This window comes from Glycine soja, chromosome 10, assembly GCF_004193775.1.
Source record: "Glycine soja cultivar W05 chromosome 10, ASM419377v2, whole genome shotgun sequence".
NCBI lineage: Eukaryota > Viridiplantae > Streptophyta > Magnoliopsida > Fabales > Fabaceae > Glycine > Glycine soja.
The window spans coordinates 42,502,815-42,516,284 of record NC_041011.1 but is presented as its reverse complement, the minus strand read 5'-3'; the positions used below and the strand labels follow the sequence as shown (position 1 = coordinate 42,516,284).

Below are 13,470 nucleotides of genomic sequence, written 5' to 3'. Positions count from 1 at the left end.
AAAAAAAAATAGAAGAAAAGGGGGTGCAGAAAGTAAAATACTAGAAGGAACAGAAAAAGGAAATGGGCTCAAAATAAAAAGTGGGCTTAACAGATCAAATCTGAATCGTCAGATTGATCGAAGCGTCCAGATTTGATCATGGGGAGGCACAGTCTTAGCCATTAGATCTTAATCAAACGTCACAAGAGAAGAAGAACAAAGTAAAAACCAAGAGGTGAGACGCATCTGATCAAAACAGGGGATAACATTGGCCGTTAGATCTAGGATCTAACGGTTCCAACCCTGATGGTCCATGGGGACACAGAGATCCGCGTGCACCATAGTATTGGTCATGGCAGCAGTATAAATTCGAAAATAAACCCTAAAATAACATAAATCCAATTTCTTCCCTCTCTAAAGAAACGCTTCAGAAGCTCTCTTCTCTCTCTAACCACACACCGCCGGAAGCTGTTTACCGGCGCAGTGGCTGGCCGGCCATGGGTGGCGGCGCCGCCGCGTCGGAAAAAGAAACTCCTCCTTTTTTAAAAAAACTACATGTTTTGAATTCCTTTTTTTCCCTAGTTCTCAAATCCACCGTTATTTTTTTGAAAACCAATACTGATAAAGCCTAGATCTAGCCTTGAATCTTAGAAAAAAAAAAGTGAACTACCTTTGTTGGGGTGTTCTGACCTGGACAAGGTTTTTGGCGAGCAGGGCGGGAGTAGTCAGCATATTTCATCGGGATTGGATCAAAGGTTGTTTTTCTGCGGTTTTGTGATGATATGGTTGTTGGGAGGGTCCTGCGGGCGATTTTGTTGTTTTTGAGGGTATTTGGCTGATGGTATTGTTGTGGAGGGTATGTTGTGGGAGGGTATTGTTGTGGAGGGTATTGTTGTGGAGGGTACGGTAGGGGTAATGTGGCCTTTTGTTGGTGATATGATGGGTTTGGGATAGTGGATGCGACATTCCAACCTGACGATATGGGGTGAAATTCTGCTGAGGCTTACCATGAGCTACCATTCCCACCTCTTGATCTTTCTTCTTCGCCAAAGTGGCCTCCAAACTTCTTGGCATTACTTGCGGCAGGGTACTTTCCACAGCCAAACGTCCCTCTCGACACCTTCCTCTAATCGCACACCCCATGTTGACCATTTCAGTGAAGTCTGTTGGTGCACTTGCAACCATTTTCTCGTAATAAAACTGGCTCAGGGTCCTTCAGAAATATTTTGGTCATTTCCCTTTCTTCCAACGGCGGGACAATCTGGGCAGCCACTTCCCTCCAACGCTGGGCATTACTCCTTGACGTTTCCTTCTCTTTTTGTGTCATCGCACGGAGCTGATCACGATCTGGGGCCATGTCCAAATTGTACTTATACTGCCGGATGAACGCTTTCACCCAGGTCATTGAAGACTGGAATGCTCGCACTGTCCAAATTCATATACCACTTCAGAGCGCGCCCCAGTCAGGCTGTCCTGAAAGAAATGAATAAGCAGCTTATGATTGTCAGTATACATGGACATTTTCCGCGCGTACACACCAAAGTGACTGCGGGGACAAAAGTTCCTTTATACTTCTCGAAGTCTGGCACCTTGAACTTGTGAGGGATAGTAACATTTGGGACGCAAGCATAATTCACAGGCGTCCTTACCCGAACAGATCTCTTCCTCGGAGGGCTTCGACTGTCCCTTTGCATACCATCAAATCTTTCTTGGAGTTCTTCCATCTTGTCGAAGGCTACAACATTTTCAGCTTGGGAAAATTGGGTTCAAACCTCTTGGTTGAATAGTGTGAATCAGTGGAGCTGAATAAGTCATTGCAGCTTGAGGAAGAGGTACTGGGTTGCGGAACCGGTGCTGATGTGTGAGCAAAGGAGGTGGAGCTTCAGATACAGCGGGCTGGGAGCTTCCACAGACTGGAGGTGGCATTCCCCATGTACAACCTGGAGGCAAAAAGAGGGTGGAGAAGTCACCGTAGATAGCGGGGTTGTGCTCCCAAGGACTGCCTCTACAGCAGCGGCGCAGCTTGAGAGTTCTGGGCTGACAGGAGTGCACCATCATGGTCGTCAACCCTATCCATTCCCTCTCGTAAAGTGGCAACCTCCTCCCTGAGACTCTGATTTTCTTGTTCAACTATATCCATCCTCTTCCGATTGGCCGCTGGTGTTGTAAATGCGAGTTGGTTTGTGGAGAATTCGTCGGGCCACTTTCCTTGGGGCAGGTCGTTGATTGACTCCCCCCTTTTTGAAGTAGTGACAGCGTGTGGAGACTCGATTTAGAACCATGAATGCAACATGATGCATGCTTATGCTTATGCAAAAGAAAAGGAACAAATTATTATCGAAGAACTTGTTAGAGAAATTGTAAACATCATAAACTGAAACACTTCACTTAAGCATTGGAATATTACAAAGAAATTTTTTTTTTTTTTTTTTTTTTTTTTTTTTTTTTTTTTTTTACAAGTCAAGAGATTTCGGGAGCTAAAAATCTAAACATAAGGTCCTAAGAACTTCAGACTCAAACTCCCGGAGTAGATGGATCCTCGGAATCTGAATGTGCAGCGGGAGAACAAATCCATAAACCTCCTCTTTCCTTCTAGCATCTCGGTGGAGCAAAGCGTCTTTCCGACGAAGCAAGTTCGTCCTTCTCAAACCATCCTCTGGTTCTGGATAAAAACTCACGGCTCTGTTGGGCTATCTTCCCCTTCAAAGTCTCATTCTCTTGCTCGAGCTCCTGGCATCTCCTCTTCCAAGTTTCTTTTTCTTGCCTTTCTTTGTTAATTGTTCATGAAACTCTTCCTTAAGTATCAAAGGGGATAGCAAGGGATGATGGTGGGATGGTGGACGATAGGTATCTAGGTAAGCGGTAGGGTAGGCAAAGCCCTTGGTCCTATCAATAACCACTGGGTGTAAGATTCATTACACTAGTCTGATTTCTTTCCCAACTGACTTCTGTTGAGTCTGCGGATAGCGCTCCAAGCTTGTGCGAATCTTTCCCTTTGTTCGAATGATCTCCATGGTTAAGATATGAATCATTAGTCAAGGCAAAGTTGTTTGGTTTTGTCTTTATCGGTGTACCCAAATTGTCGTCGAGCGAGAAGCGGGTTGTAGCTATTCCGCCACGCATACCAAAAGAGGTACGTTGGGATATTCACCACAACTCACATAATCTCTCCAACATCACTAGCTGCTTGGTACCAAACAATGTCAGATGGGTCAAGAGTCATGATTCGGCGGAGGCCCAAGAAAGCTTATCATCATTGGTCCTTGAAGGCACGGGATTGAGGTAAGTGGAAGGTAAAACCACTGATAGAGTAAAGGTGCACACAAGAAATGGTTCCACGGCCAGCCTGGGTACGGTCATGGATAGAATGGTAGGTATCGGCGAGTAGGAGTGGGTACGGGGTTTCTTTGTAAGAAAGATCTTTAATGGCATTGATATCGATGAAGTTGTCAATATTTGGGAAGAGTAAAAGGCCATATATAAGGAGGGCTAGATAGAATGGAAGGCAAGTATACTAGCTGCTTCAGCAAATATGGAGGCTTGTTGGTAGAGGAAGTGGGTGGGAAGACCTTGGAGGCCTCCTTTAGAGGTAAGGTTTGCTTGGATGATTAGAGGTTTTAAGATGGAGGGCGGCTGCGATGTCGGAGGGTTTAGGGGTAGGCTCAACCATGGAAGGTATCTTGTCTGGTACGGGTAAACCAACTAGGTAGGAGTACTCTTCAAGTGTGGGGACAAGCTGTAATCGGAAATGTGAAAGCAATGGTAGAGCGGTTCATAGAACTGAACCAGGGTCTCTAGGCATCCTTCCTCCAACATCTACTCTAAGAATTCCTGAGCAACTTCCCTGATGAGCTTTGAAAATCAACTGGATCACTTACTAAAGATGCTAGCTCCCTTAATCTCAACAGGTCTTGTTTTTTTGAAAAGGTACTTCCTAGTGCTTCTCAGTGGGATGTCCATATCTACAAAGTTTACAAAAAGCTTGTCTAAGTCCTTCGATAATTTGGATGAAAAAAAGAAGTTTATGCATGGATGCATGTATGCATGATTATGCCACAGTATGGAGAAAACATGGTGAAGTTAAGTCCAAATGTTGGAGTTAAGGGTAAAACACGCCATTTGGTAAGGACTATGGTTTCATATGTAACTGTAATCACGGGTTCTACCAAGTTCCCAAAGTCATTGACCCTTCGATTTGTCGGATTACGGGACTACTCCGGTCCAACACGTCATAGGAAGCCTCGTTTGAGTGTAGTATCGCGTATCAACCAATTCAAAGACTACTCTTGATTAGCCTGCAAACGGTGCTCCACAATACGGGGATCCAAGCCGGGCATATCTTGGTACGACCATGCGAACACATCGACGTATTCTTTGAGTAATTCAATCACCCTTCGTTTGACAGTTGCCTCAAGCGATGCCCCAATCTTGACTTCCTTCTTATCTTCCTCGGTTCCCAAGTTAATCACCTCTACTACCTCCTCATGAGGCCGAATGGTTTTCTTTTCATATTCCAATAACCAGCAAGTTCCTTCGGGATTTCATCATCCTCCTCCTCTTCAGCCTCGTAGACAGGAGATTCGTAGTTGGGAGAGGGTGCAGGGTTATTATGTTCAACGGGCTCATAAATGCCTAGTCTGCATATGATTGATGATTGATTTTAGAAAATGAGTGAACAATGCGGACTTTTTATAATTAATTGAAAATCAGAAAACAAAAATAAAATATTTTGGGGTTTTTTGTGTTACCATTTTCCAGAAAGAGCAATAAGCATAGATATCGGGATAAACCACATTTTCCATTAATAAGAGTAGTGCTTGAAACAAAACAGCCCTACATAATTGCGCTTTCGTCCTGGGCAAGACGAAAGGATCCTTTTTTGAAAACAAACAAACAGAAAAACAAAGACACATTACTTTGATGCATGAACCACTGAAGGGATGTCAACCGCGTCCCAGTTGCGAACAAGTTTCCAGGTGTGACAAATGCAAGCACTATCTCTTCAGGAGCATCTTCCAAGACAGCATTGGCTTCTGGCGAGTTGTTGATGAACCCGGCGCTACAAAAAGGTGCTAGTAATGGAGCTTGATCCAACACTGTTCGTTGCGGATCCTGCAGAAGAAGCAAATCCCAGTCCTTCACGGTTTTTACTCTCCAGCAACTGCACAACTTTTCCCCATCCTACACCTGTTCCTTCCTGCACCACTTTCTGTGCGCTCTTCCAAGTAGCAAAAGATACTTCATTTTTCTCTGGCTTTTTACCCTCTAAAGTCAGGCCTTGGAAAGAGGTTCCTTCTGTTTCATCAGCACCAATAAAGGAAAAAGCTGACAAATGACTAACCAACAAGGCTTCCTCTCCACTCACAGTGATCAATTTCCCATTTCTGACAAACTTCAGCTTTTGATGCAAGGTGGATGTCACGGCCCCAGCTTCATGGATCCATGGCTACCCAAAAGGCAACTGTATGCGGCTTGGATATCCATCACCTGGAATGTAATTTGGAAAACAAACGGCCCAATTGTAACGGGCAAATCAACCTCCCCGATAACAGACTTTCTTGATCATCAAACGCTTTGACAACCACCCGCTTCTTCTCATGGGAGGCCCCCGGTAGGAAAGTTGGTCTAATGTGGATTTGGCCATTACATTCAATGAGGAACCAGTGTCCACAAGTACATTCGACAGAGCATCTGACTTGCAGTTCACCGATATATGTAACGCCAGATTGTGGTTCCTCCCCTCCTCAGGAAGCTCTTCATCACTAAAACTTAAATTATTGCAGGCAGTAATGTTTCCTACTATACTGTCCAATTGATTAACAGTCACGTCCCTCTCCACAAAAGCTTGGTCCAACACCTTCATTAGAGCCTCACGGTGTGCTTCTGAGTTCAATAGCAGAGACAAAATGGATATCTTAGAGGGAGTTTGCAACAACTGGTCTACTACTTTATACTCACTCTTCTGGATCAGTTTCAGAATTTCGTCATGATCAGAATTCTTGCTAGTCCCATTGGATTGGCCTACTTCCTTCCTTGTACCGGGGCCATTCACTGTCGCCTGTTTAACTGCCGGATCATTCACTTTCTTTGCAAACAATGTGGGGATAACACGTCCATTCCTTAGAACTTTACCGTCACTAGCAATGTTGTCCACAGAAATCGCAGGAGTTAGAGAGGGCAAAGGCACCTCCTGCCCACCTTCCAACATCGTGGCACTATACTTGTAAGGGACCGCTTTTAGAGAAGCATACGGCATAGGTCCTGGCAAGCTAATCACCAGTGGAGTAGTAGTTGATTCCCACTGTTATAGCTTATTTCCAACCGCTGAAACTCAGGGGTGATGACGCACACTTCCTTGTCCTTCCTCGTGATGATTAGTTCTCTATTGTCTATCAGCCTTTGTATGTCCTCTTGTACCTTCGGGCATCCTTTTACATTCACAGGACATATTTCACACGCTGCATGATCATGGTCAAACAGAGCTGCCTCGCACATCTTGATATGTATTGGGACCAGGGGAGTTCGGACGTGCTGGACGTTCAGGATGACACCGTCTTCATCACAATCTTGTATCATGTTGACAGCAGGCCCATGGTTCGGCAGAGGGTTCGCCTGAACATTGGGATTCTGATCTTTGAAGGATAGCAAGTTGGCCCGGACTAGTTTTTGCACTTCATTCTTCAGGACATAGCAGTTTTCAACGTCATGACCTGGGGCCCCTTGGTGGAAAGCGCAGGTTAAATCATGACGAAACCAGGGAGGTAAAACATCTGGTGTACGAGGGGGTGTTCTGACCTGGACAAGGTTTTTGGCGAGCAGGGCGGGGAGTAAGTCAGCATATTTCATCGGGATTGGATCAAAGGTTGTTTTCTGGCGGTTTTGTGAATGATATGGTTGTTGGGGGGTCTGCGGGCGATTTTGTTGTTTTTGAGGGTATTGTGGCTGATGGTATTGTTGTGGAGGGTATTGTTGTGGAGGGTATTGTTGTGGAGGGTATTGTTGTGGAGGGTACGGGTAGGGGTAATGTGGCCTTTGTTGGTGATATGATGGGTTTGGGATAGTGGATGCGACATTCGCAACCTGACGATATGGGGTGAAATTCTGCTGAGGCTTACCATGAGCTACCATTCCCACCTCTTGATCTTTCTTCTTCGCAAAGTGGCCTCCAAACTTCTTGGCATTACTTGCGGCAGGGGTACTTTCCACAGCCAAACGTCCCTCTCGGACACCTTCCTCTAATCGCACACCCATGTTGACCATTTCAGTGAAGTCTGTTGGTGCACTTGCAACCATTTTCTCGTAATAAAACTGGCTCAGGGTCTTCAGAAATATTTTGGTCATTTCCCTTTCTTCCAACGGCGGGACAATCTGGGCAGCCACTTCCCTCCAACGCTGGGCATACTCCTTGAACGTTTCCTTCTCTTTTTGTGTCATCGCACGGAGCTGATCACGATCTGGGGCCATGTCCAAATTGTACTTATACTGCCGGATGAACGCTTCACCCAGGTCATTGAAAGTACGAATGCTCGCACTGTCCAAATTCATATACCACTTCAGAGCGGCCCCAGTCAGGCTGTCCTGAAAGAAATGAATAAGCAGCTTATGATTGTCAGTATACATGGACATTTTCCGCGCGTACATCACCAAGTGACTGCGGGGACAAGAGTTCCCTTTATACTTCTCGAAGTCTGGCACCTTGAACTTGTGAGGGATAGTAACATTTGGGACCAAGCATAATTCACAGGCGTCCTTCCCGAACAGATCTCTTCCTCGGAGGGCTTCGACTTCCCTTTGCATACCATCAAATCTTTCTTGGAGTTCTTCCATCTTGTCGAAGGCTACAACATTTTCAGCTTGGAAAATTGGTTCAACCTCTTGTTGAATAGTGTGAATCAGTGGAGCTGAATAAGTCATTGCAGCTTGAGGGAAAGAGGTACTGGGTTGCGGAACCGGTGCTGATTGCTGAGCAAAAGGAGGTGGAGCTTCAGATACAGCGGGCTGGGAGCTTCCACAGACTGGAGGTGGCATTCCCCATGTACAACCTGGAGGCAAAAAGAGGGGTGGAGAAGTCACCGTAGATAGCGGGGTTGTGCTCACCAAAGGCTGCTCTACAGCAGCGGCGGCAGCTTGAGAGTTCTGGGCTGACAGGAGTGCACTCATCATGGTCGTCAACCTATCCATTCCCTCTCGTAAAGTGGCAACCTCCTCCCTGAGACTCTGATTTTCTTGTTCAACTATATCCATCCTCTTCCGATTGGCCCTGGTGTTGTAAATGCGAGTTGGTTTGTGGAGAATTCGTCGGGCCACTTTCCTTGGGCGGCGGTTGATTGACTCCCCCCTTTTTGAAGTAGTGAACACAGTGTGAGACTCGATTTAGAAACCATGAATGCAACATGATGCATGCTTATGCTTATGCAAAAAGAAAGGGAACAAATTATTATCGAAGAACTTGTTAGAGAAATTGTAAACATCATAAACTGAAACACTTCACTTAAGCATTGGAATATTACAAAGAAATTTTTTTTTTTTTTTTTTTTTTTTTTTTTTTTTTTTTTTTACAAGTCAAGAGATTTCGGGAGCTAAAATCTAAACATAAGGTCCTAAGAACTTCAGACTCAAACTCCCGGAGTAGATGGATCCTCGGAATCTGAATGTGCACGGGAGAACAAATCCATAAACCTCCTCTTCCTTCTAGCATCTCGGTGGAGCAAAGCGTCTTTCCGACGAAGCAAGTCGTCCTTCTCAACCATCCTCTGGTTCTGGATAAAAAGCTCACGGCTCTGTTGGGCTATCTTCCCCTTCAAAGTCTCATTCTCTTGCTCGAGCTCCTGGCATCTCCTCTTCCAAGTTTCTTTTTCTTGCCTTTCTTTGGTTAATTGTTCATGAAACTCTTCCTTAGTATCAAAGGGGATAGGCAAGGATGATGGTGGGATGGTGGACGATAGGTATCTAGGTAAGCGGTAGGGTAGGCCAAAGCTCTTGGTCCTATCAATAACCCACTGGGTGTAAGATTCATGTACATAGTCTGATTTCTTTCCCAACTGACTTCTGTTGAGTCTGCGGATAGCGCTCCAAGCTTGTGCGAATCTTTCCCTTTTGTTCGAATGATCTCCATGGTTAAGATAGAATTCATTAGTCAAGGCAAAGTTGTTTGGTTTTGTCTTTATCGGGTACCCAAATTGTCGTCGAGCGAGAAGCGGGTTGTAGCTAATTCCGCCACGCATACCCAAAAGAGGTACGTTGGGATATTCACCACAACTCACAATAATCTCTCCAACATCACTAGCTGCTTGGTACCAAACAATGTCAGATGGGTCAAGAGTCATGATTCGGCGAGGCCAAGAAAGCTTATCATCATTGGTCTTGAAGGCACGGGATTGAGGTAAGTGGAAGGTAAACCACTGATAGAGTAAAGGTGCACAACAAGAAATGGTTCCACGGCCAGCCTGGGTACGGTCATGGATAGAATGGTAGGTATCGGCGAGTAGAGTGGGTACGGGGTTCTTTGTAAGAAAGATCTTAATGGCATTGATATCGATGAAGTTGTCAATATTTGGGAAGAGTAAAAGGCCATATATAAGGAGGGCTAGGATAGAATGGAAGGCAAGTATACTAGCTGCTTCAGCAAATATGGAGGCTTGTTGGTAGAGGAAGTGGGTGGGAAGACCTTGGAGGCCTCCTTTAGAGGTAAGGTTTGCTTGGATGATAGAGGTTTTAAGATGGAGGGCGGCTGCGATGTCGGAGGGTTTAGGGGTAGGCTCAAAACCATGGAAAGGTATCTTGTCTGGTACGGGTAAACCAACTAGGTAGGAGTACTCTTCAAGTGTGGGGACAAGCTGGTAATCGGGAAATGTGAAGCAATGGTAGAGCGGGTCATAGAACTGAACCAGGGTCTCTAGGCATCCTTCCTCAACATCTACTCTAAGAATTCTGAGCAACTTCCCATGATGAGCTTGAAAATCAACTGGATCACTTACTAAAGATGCTAGCTCCCTTAATCTCAACAGGTCTGTTTTTTTGAAAAGGTACTTCCTAGTGCTTCTCAGTGGGATGTCCATATCTACAAAGTTTACAAAAAGCTTGTCTAAGTCCTTCGATAATTTGGATGAAAAAAAAGAGTTTATGCATGGATGCATGTATGCATGATTATGCCACAGTATGGAGAAAACATGGTGAAGTTAAGTCCAAAATGTTGGAGTTAAGGGTAAACACGCCATTTGGTAAGGACTATGGTTTCATATGTACCTGTATCACGGGTTCTACCAAGTTCCCAAAGTCATTGACCACTTCCGGATATTGTCGGATTACGGGACTACTCCCGGTCCAACAACGTCCATAGGAAAGCCTCGTTTGAGTGTAGTATCGCGTATCAACCAATTCAAGACTACTCTTGATTAGCCACCGCACTACGTCCTAAAAGGCTAAGATGGGTTAAAGGTAACTAAAGGTCCTCAACTTCATAGGTCGCTTGGAAATATTAATGCTGAACACGACTACTCATGCCAACATAGTAATATTCCCAAGATCCCTCCATTGAGCGGGGTTATCACATGTGCCACATCCGAAACTCACTCTCGGAAAGACACTATGATTATACCACCATCCTATCTTATGTTTCCCTCAAGTCCGGGTGTAGGACTTATCTCACCACTCACGTAAAAGATAAACACTTAGGCACGTATTTACAGTTTCAAATAATAATAAAGCATAAAGATGAAGAAAAACAAGATAGGTTTAACCCACTTAGGAGTGTGATCCCCAGTGGAGTCGCCATTTTTCTGTCGCGGTGATTTTTGGATATCAAGCTATTGATTAGCATTGACTCGCAATTTAAGATCACCACCGATCTTTTATTTTTCCGAAGAAAAGGGAGAAAGCTCGAAAAAACCCTATTTTTGAGAGATCAAAGGTCCGGGGGTTGGTTACGCAAAGGGAAGGTACTAGCACCCTAAACGTCTATAGTACTCTATAGGAACCTCTTGCTTATTTTATCTTTATGCTAAATTAATTATTTGTTTTGAAATAAATGCTCAAGTGTGAAAAGATTAAAGAGATAGGTTCGAGGGAAAGGAAAAGAAATGTTTTTGTTATTTTTATTGATTTGGAAAGACAAAGTCTTTTGCCTACATACCCGAATGGGATCAAAATCATGTAGTTCGGGGTAGAAAGTCAAGTGATTGGTTTTGATTGATTTTAAAGTTCGAAAAAAAGAAGAGTTTAGGCAAGATAAGAGGCCGAAAAGGCATAGAAGAAATAAAAGAAGTGAGTTCGATTGATTTTAAATTGAAAAAAAAGTTAGATTGATTAAAGGTTGATTAAAGATTTGATTAAGAAAGAAAGGATAAAGATTGACCCTTTTTTTGAAATTTCGATTATGGAAAGTTTTTTTTTGGTTTTTTTGTTTGACTCTCTTTTTTTTTTTTTTTTTTTTTTTTTTTAGTTATACGGAGATAAGTCTAAACGCGCCGGATCCCTTAAAATGACGTTGGATCAAGTGAGGGCCCTTTTCCTCGGATACGGTTCAAATCACATGATCGTCCTCGGCGGAAAACATAAAAATAAATGTGAGTGTCGGTGCAGATTCTCATTTTTATTTTTATTTACATTGGACCTAGATACATTCTAATTGACAATAATAAATAAAAATTTCAAATGCATTAAAATAAATATGCTAGAAGAAATAATAAAATGCATGAAATACAAAACAATAAATACATATGGTGCATAAAATAAATAAAGAAAATAAAACGCAAGACATAAAAATAAATATGATGCTGGAAATAAATAAAAGAAAATAAAAATGCAAGACATAAAATAAACATGATGCTAAAAATAAATAAAAAATGCAAGACATAAAGATAAATATAATGCTGGAAATAAAATAAAAGAAAATAAAAATGCAAGACATAAAATAAACATGATGCTAAAAATAAATAAAAAAAAATGCAAGACATAAAGATAAATATAATGCTGGAAATAAAATAAAAAAAGAAAATAAAAATGCAAGACATAAAATAAACATGATGCTAAAAATAAATAAAAAATGCAAGACATAAAGTAAATATGATGCATAAAATAAAAATAAACAAAATAAAAATGCAAGACAAAAAATAAATATGATACTGGAAAATAAAATGCAAGACGTAAAATAGATATGGTGCTGGAAAATAAATAAAGAAAATAAAAAATGCAAGGGCATAAAGTAAATATGATGCATAAAAAAAGTAATAAAAAAAAAAAAAAAAATAGAAGAAAAGGGGGTGCAGAAAGTAAAATACTAGAAGGAACAGAAAAAAGGAAATGGGCTCAAAATAAAAAGTGGGCTTAACAGATCAAATCTGAATCGTCAGATTGATCGAAGCGTCCAGATTTGATCATGGGGAGGCACAGTCTTAGCCATTAGATCTTAATCAAACGTCACAAGAGAAGAAGAACAAAGTAAAAACCAAGAGGTGAGACGCATCTGATCAAAACAGGGGATAACATTGGCCGTTAGATCTAGGATCTAACGGTTCAACCCTGATGGTCCATGGGGACACAGAGATCCGCGTGCACCATAGTATTGGTCATGGCAGCAGTATAAATTCGAAAATAAACCCTAAAATAACATAAATCCAATTTCTTCCTCTCTCTAAAGAAACGCTTCAGAAGCTCTCTTCTCTCTCTAACCACACACCGCCGGAAGCTGTTTACCGGCGCAGTGGCTGGCCGGCCATGGGTGGCGGCGCCGCCGCGTCGGAAAAAGAAACTCCTCCTTTTTTAAAAAAACTACATGTTTTGAATTCCTTTTTTTCCCTAGTTCTCAAATCCACCGTTATTTTTTGAAAACCAATACTGATAAAGCCTAGATCTAGCCTTGAATCTTAGAAAAAAAAAAAGTGAACTACCTTTGTTCTTATGTTATCGTTTAAGCTTCAGAGTGGAAACGGTTACAGTTTGGGTTGTGTGGGTGTGGGTGTCGGCTGATGGTGGTGGTTGGTGTAGGCTTTAGGCCGCGTGAGTGAGTGGGTTACTGTGTTCGCGTGGGTTTCTGTTCTAACGTTTCGATTTCTAGGGAAGGAAATGAATAGTATGAGCAAGATGATTTTGGTTTTTTCTTGTGTTGGTGGTTCACGGAGGGGGAGGGTGGCGCTGAGTGGTGGCTCTGAGTGGTGGCTCGTGGTGGCTCTGAGTGGTGGCTCTAGGCCGATGGTGGTGGTTCGCGGAGGAGGAGAGTGGCGGTTGAGTGGTGGCTAGGCCGATGGTGGTGGTTCGCGGAGGAGGAAAGGGGCTGTTGAGTGGTGGCTCGTGGTGGCTAGGCTGTTGGTATTCTGACTGTTCGTATTCACCTCTGCCCTCTCTCTCTCCCTCTGACATGCACAGTAATTAATGCAGCATTTAAAGGACATAATTAGGGTAAAAAACGAAGAGCCCCTCTGGGCCTGGACCGAGAAAACTGAAAAGAAAAAGGAAAAAGGAAAGGAAAAGGAAAAAGAAAGAAAGAAAGAAAGA

General features: G+C 43.1%; 1 protein-coding gene and 1 long non-coding RNA gene across 2 annotated transcripts in view; both read left to right on the top strand.

Moving 5' to 3' along the window:
* LOC114371186 (eukaryotic translation initiation factor 6-2-like) overlaps positions 1–13,470 on the top strand; it is a 33,434-nt gene that overhangs the window by 18,338 nt on the left and 1,626 nt on the right. The window lies entirely within an intron of this gene.
* LOC114371187 lies at positions 534–13,407 on the top strand. The gene is made up of 2 exons (XR_003658029.1): positions 534–640; positions 12,859–13,407. It is a non-coding gene; the product is annotated as an uncharacterized LOC114371187 (long non-coding RNA).